We start from the raw sequence: 6570 nt of genomic DNA on the forward strand, positions 1-6570 counted from the left end.
AAAAAAAAAAAAAAAAGAGAAAGCTATTAGATAACCATTTAATGATTTCTAACCATGCAAACTAAATTGGAAATTGAAGTCCTTTTTGTGCAGTGGTATTTATCACTAATGTTGCTTTCATACTTTAGCTAATAGGGACAAACTTCAGAGCCTTTAGAACAAGCTCGGGGTAAGGTAGAAGGGAGATGCAGATTTGCTGTAGCTCATTTCTTTCCCCTAATAAAAGCTACTGTCCATTTCTGTCCCTGTCACTTGCAACCAAGAAATTATTTCAGTTTTTTCTCCTTTCAGGTCAAGGCTCTGAGGTCCTACACTGGAAGAACACTCTTGTTTGTCTTGAAAAGTCATATGGTTTTGAGATTTATCACCTTTTATGACATTTTTCTAGGGACTTCATCACATAATTAAACCTTTTCTCTAATCCTAACTTTTCTTTGCTGTATGTTTCTTCAACAATCCACACAGTCTGAAACGGTCTGAAATTGCTCCCCAATTTTTGATCCAGGAACTTAGCTGTACACACAACTTTCCATACATTATCTTTGTTTTTATTTAAGACTATCCACCAGTGGGACCTGTGGCACTTCAGACAGGTCTCCAGGCTAGGTGATCACAGGGGAGCCTTGGGATGCACCACAAGTCTCCCCAGTAGGTCATCTGGATGTTGCTGTTCTGCACAATTATGGATAAGACTATTTATTCAAGGAATAGCTTGCTATTTCTTTGTTTCCCCTTCAGTGAAAAGAATCCAGTATAATGAAAAGAAAGCTACATTTTCATTTGCCTAGGCCTCTGTCAGCTGCTGCTTGAAGCATTCAGATTTTATATTTGTTTTCTTTTCTTTGTCTATGGCAGATCAAAGCATCCTCCAATAGATTGTGATGCACATCTGTTAAGATCAGTGGACTTATGCCAGCTTTAATCTGGTGAGGATTATCCTAAATCACTCCAGTTTTCTTTATTGGTTTTAGGGGTTCATGAACTTCAGAGTATTAAAGAATAATATTTGAACACTATTTACTAATGAAACTATTGTTTATAATCTTCAGAAGTATTTAAATGGAAGAGTATTCATTTAAAATATCATGATCCCCACTCAGTGGCAGTGTAATGGAACAGGTGGCTTTCTGGGCTGTTTCACTTCATGATTCTACATGACTAAAGGTTTCATAACCAGGACATTAAGATTTTACTGAGAAATTACTGTACCTGTTAATGATTTTGTTATCTTTATACTAGCTTGTGTCAAATAGGCTGTACTGACAGTTATGCGTACTGAATAGTTGTGTCTGTACAGTATGTATAACATCAGGATTATCTGCTGAGTATTACAATTAAAAATAAAAAAAAAAGAAAAGAACAGTTTAAAAAGATATCTAGAACCTGATGGATTTTCTTTCATTGACTGTGATCATTCCGTGATATCAGATGCATGCTTGAAGAAATCTGCCCACCTGATTTCCAGAGAAGTTAAAAATTATAATTTAAATTCAATGTAGAACAGCAATATAACCACATAGATTCACACAGAATTTTTAAATAGGATTCTGGAATTAAATTCTCCACTGTGGGTCATACTTACGGAGACATAGCAAAAGCTGAGTGAGGTTGGGCACATGTATTTTAGGTATGTTGTTAACCTTACAAGTTGGATCCAAGGCCTGTAATACTGAGTCCCCTTGCCTCAAAAATGTGTGCTTTCAGGGCAGTTTATTTCAGCTGAGTGGAGCAAACCTTGTGGATACTCACGGGAGTCAGAGCTGGCCTCAGTCACATTTCCACTCCTTCTGAACCTTAGGGAAACCTGGCTATTTATCCTGGAGGCTTATTAGTCTATTAATGCTATTCATAATAGAATAATAGAATCACTGAATGGGTTGGGAAAGACATTAAAGACCATCTAGTTCCAATCCCCCTGCCAAGGGCAGGGACTACTTTCTCTGTACTAGGTGGCTCAAAGCCCCTTTAGGCCTGGGTTTGAATACTTCCAGGGATGGGGCATCCACAACATCACAATTTAATTAGTTAAGTAAAAGAGTTTTCAAATTACATTATGAATGGACCTGTCTATGGGATATGAACAAATATGAGATATTCCACTTCTCTTTAACAAGAGAAGGCTTACCATGTTACAGAAGTAACTTCCATGGAGAAGCAATGCCATTGAAATGAGAAATTTGTAACAACTTTTAATTTCATAAAAGCAAATACAACAACATTTTTTTCAAAAATAGATAGAAGCTAGTACTTCAGCTTCAGCAGTACTTCAGTACTGTCAGCATTAATACAGTCTGGGAGACAAAGACATGGGAGACAAAGATATAACTGGACAGTTATGTGCAAAATCATCGCTATTCATTTGCATTCATAGTGTTGTAAGCAGTTATATTTTCAAAAACTCTTTCTCTATTCTAAGAGTCTTTACCAAGGAAAGCTTGCGGGCAGAAATAAGTCTGACTTCCAACATGGCATGCAAAATGCTTTTGGGTTTTCGGGGAGTGAGACCAGGCTTACTTCATATCTTTGTATTGTATGGAGAGAACTATTTATTTCACCTTGAGGAAAACATGTTATAATAAAAGAAAAAGCCTAGACCCAAGTTATTCTGGAATTTTTCTCTTCCAGAACTCTAGTGCAAAAATGACTAACCAGTCATTAGGAACAATTTAGAAGTCTTCAAATATATTTTCAGAGTAATTGAGGAAATGTTAAAGCATTTCTCAGTTTTCATAGTTTTTCATCTGGTTTTGGCTTGTTTGTGTTTGTTGTGGTTTTTGGGTTTTGTTTTTACAAACAAAAGAGCTGCTTCAAAAAATTAGCATTTGCCTTCTTATTCACTGAAGCCTGCACATTGTATACCAAGGGCGACGCTTTTCTTGCAGCACTTCTCTTTCATTTCTTACATGAAGGCTATAGTAAATAGTCACACTAATCCACATTTATGACTAGAATAACCTTCTACACTGTTATTTCCCACTGATCTCTCCACTATGGTTTAAATTAAGAGTTTAATGGGAGCATGTCTGAATTATGCAACCCCACCCCTACTGTTAATAGATTTTAATGGAAACGTAGCTACTCTGTTTTATGATCTATAGTATAAAGTTCACAAAGAGACAGACTGTTAGTATTCTGTCCCTCTAACACCCCAAACGAAAGGCCCGCTACTAGAAACTGTGGTTTAATAAAACTAATATCTTCTGGCCTGAAACTGTGATTGTATCTGTGGTGTGAAGGAAAATTCAAGTAAGGAAGATTGGCTGACTACAACTTGTACAAAGGCAATATTTCACATCTTTAGAACAAGACCTATCAGTTAAGTGCAGCACTACACTTAGGGGAATTACAAACTGAGGTTCAGGGTTAGCCTCCTGGGCTCCATGTGGGAAAACAGCTAGATGTCCTAAAAAACCTTAAGTGAAAGAGTGAACTGGAACATGTTCACGTTGAATATGAAATTCACTAAATTTGAGCTATAGGAAACATTAGAGCTCGAGGAAAGGAGGAAAGGAAGACAGGAATCTTGAACCTTTCAAAGGTTGATGCACTAGAATAAGGGTGAAAGACCCATGTACACACTTAAGGATAAAGAGACTGGTGGTATCTTCTCAAAAGAATGGTGGTCTTTTTCTTTCTTCCTTTCTTTCCTTTCTTTCTTTCCCTTCTCTTCCTTTTCTTCTTTTTGTTCTGGTTTGGCCCAATTTAGAAATATATCCTCTGAGAGAAAGCAGGTTATAACCATCCCTCCCCCATCAGGTTCGGGAAAAAAGAAATTTTCCTTGGATGAAAGTGAAAGAAATAAAAACTACTTAACACACACATGGGAAAAGGATAATAATGCTAAATAATAAAACCCCTCGCTCTGCCGAGAGAAACCTGGGAAAATTTCAGAGTTCTTCCGTAGATCTCTCTCTCCCCCTCCTTGGAGCTGGGACGGGGTGGTGGGCCCACCGCCAGGGCCAAGGCCTTGGTGGAAAGTCCTCCCAGTGTATTCTGATGTTGAAACAGTGCAGCAGAGGAACAAAAGAAAATAACAAAGTCCCAGGAAAACAAAAGTTCAACTCTCCATTTCTCTCCAGAGAAAGAAAAAGGAGCTGAAAAACTGGCCGAAAGCAAAAGCTGGGCGCTTTCCCCACTCTCGCTCCACTGCCACAGCTGAACACAGAGCCGTCGCTATCTCTGTGTCCTTGAAAACATGAAAACAAACTGCTTAGAAAGTTCCCTCGGTATTGTCTCTCCCCCCTCTCAGGCTCAGTTTAAAGGCACAGAAAGGCAAAAAATTAATTTCTGGGCATGGGGCAACGATAGGGGACACACATAACAAGGTCACCCCAAGACACTTTTTCTTTCTTTTCTTTCTTTCTTTTTCCTTCCTTTCCTTCTTTTCTTTAATTAAGGGACCATGACAAAAACGTCTGTATCAAAAATACATGCTATAGGTAGCCATTTTCAGTGTAAAACAACTTTCCAAGTGATCTCCTACCTGCATATAATCACTATAGCATCACTTGAGCACAGAGAAGCTTCAGACATACCATACTTTGATAAGAAGACAGACACTGATGCTACCTAAGTGTTTTACTGAACCTCTACTTTACTATCAGCTCCTGAATGTAAGAAAAATAGTATAGTAGCAGTATTCTTCCACATGCATTTTTTCTCCCTCCACTACTTGCTTCTGTAAGATCCAACCAATCTGCTTAAGCACAAATATTTCTTCTACTGATCTACTTGCACCATTCTTCTAACTTTGCACTCAAGGCTATTGTCGTTGCTCTATCTTCTCTACTGTTTTCTGTGGGGCATCTGAACAAGTATCACTGTACCTGCTACATCCAGAGCAACCCAGAACCATCTCAGACCCACCTGTCATTTGCACTTTCCAATACATCAATAGAAACACCATACAATCTGCAAAAGAGGATTGACTCGGCTGCATCTAGGTTTCTTCTAAAACAATTCATGACATGGAAGTGATCGAATAAGACTACATCAAGTATTTCTCACCAACTTTTGAAAAAAGGCAAAGTTACAAGAATTGCTGTTAGTTATTCTGATGGCCCAGGCAATTATAGCTTGTAATCAGAAGTCTACCTGTATTTGCACAATTGTGATTCCTGATTGAACTTTATGTCCATAATAAGCAGCTGCCATGATGGAAGTCTTTAAAGCTCTCCTGCATGAAATTGACTGGAGATGTGTTTTTATCTGAATGAAAGCAAATACCATTTTGACACAGACTGAGTAGTTTAGTACAAGTATTTATACTAACACCTGCTATGAATGCACAGAGTATTTTCATATAAAAGCACTGCTGAAATATCCTGACATTTGCGTCATTCATTCACTTTCAGGAATTTGCAACAAATGCCAAAGGTAATTCAAGTAATTGGAATAGTGCTGTACTTCAAATGTTAATTACATTTGGAGAGATGTTACAAGTCTTCATTGCCATGTGATTATTCTCCTAGAATACAGCAGATTTTTTATCGGCCAATGAAGAATTGCATATAATTTTTGACTTATAAACTATCAGAATGTAGGTTGGTAGAAAATTTTACAAAAAAGGAAACCTTGCTATTTTCAAGAGGACTAGAAAAAAACCAAGGGGGCAAATATTGAAATCTACTAGACAAGGATAGGTATCTCACAAGGGAGATACCTTGATTTCATTTCAGTAGAATAGAACAAATACAACAAATAAGAAAAATACAAACCCTGATTTTTTTAAAAAACTATCCTGCATTTTTGACCATGACAGGCATTAAAAGAACTAACTGCATTTTTGCTAATATTTAGTCCAGTGTTTCCACAGGAAAATAGGCAGTTTGTAATCAGGTTTAAGTTTACATTAGAGATAAAAAAGGATTGGAGTATGGTGTTAAATCTATTTGTTTACATATTAGAGGAATCCAGATACATAATATGAACGAGTGCATCTGCCATAAGGTTAGAAATTGGATGAAAAACAACCTAGTTGGCTCTAGCAGTCTTACATTCAATTATTTCAGAATAATGTACCAAGGAAAAAATTTTGTCTTGTGTCTGCTCTGCTGTGGGATCAAAAGAAAGGATTCCATTTCTGGAAACCTGAGTCCACTGACTGTGGGGGATTGGTTACGTGAAAAGGGACATATAGATTCGGGATATACAGATTTTTTGCAGCTTACTGATCTGAGAGGCTGGCTACATGAGAACGGGCACATAGACCCTTGCAGCTAGCTGAGCAAGGTCTCATAAGACACTGCACCACACATCCTGTGTAACAACTGAAGTTACAGAATATTACATGTATCTTGCGCAGTAACTGAACCACCACTGAGTCTTACTGCTGAGCTATGGGTTTATTTGCAGAGCCAGCAAGGTTAGGTTTTGGCAGTATAACAATAGCCTGTGGTTAGAAGGCCAGGGAAAAAGGCAGAACTGCTGACCACGAAAGGGGGTCTAAGGAGGGGTTTAGAATCAGCTTAATCGATGTGAACCACTTAGAATGCGCCGTTACGAATATGCATGAGCCTATTATTGTTAGTATATAAGGAGTTCTGGTACAATCAATACATCGGATTCCTG

Source organism: Corvus brachyrhynchos, unplaced genomic scaffold, assembly GCF_000691975.1.
Source record: "Corvus brachyrhynchos isolate BGI_N302 unplaced genomic scaffold, ASM69197v1 scaffold33, whole genome shotgun sequence".
Taxonomy (NCBI): Eukaryota; Metazoa; Chordata; class Aves; order Passeriformes; family Corvidae; genus Corvus; species Corvus brachyrhynchos.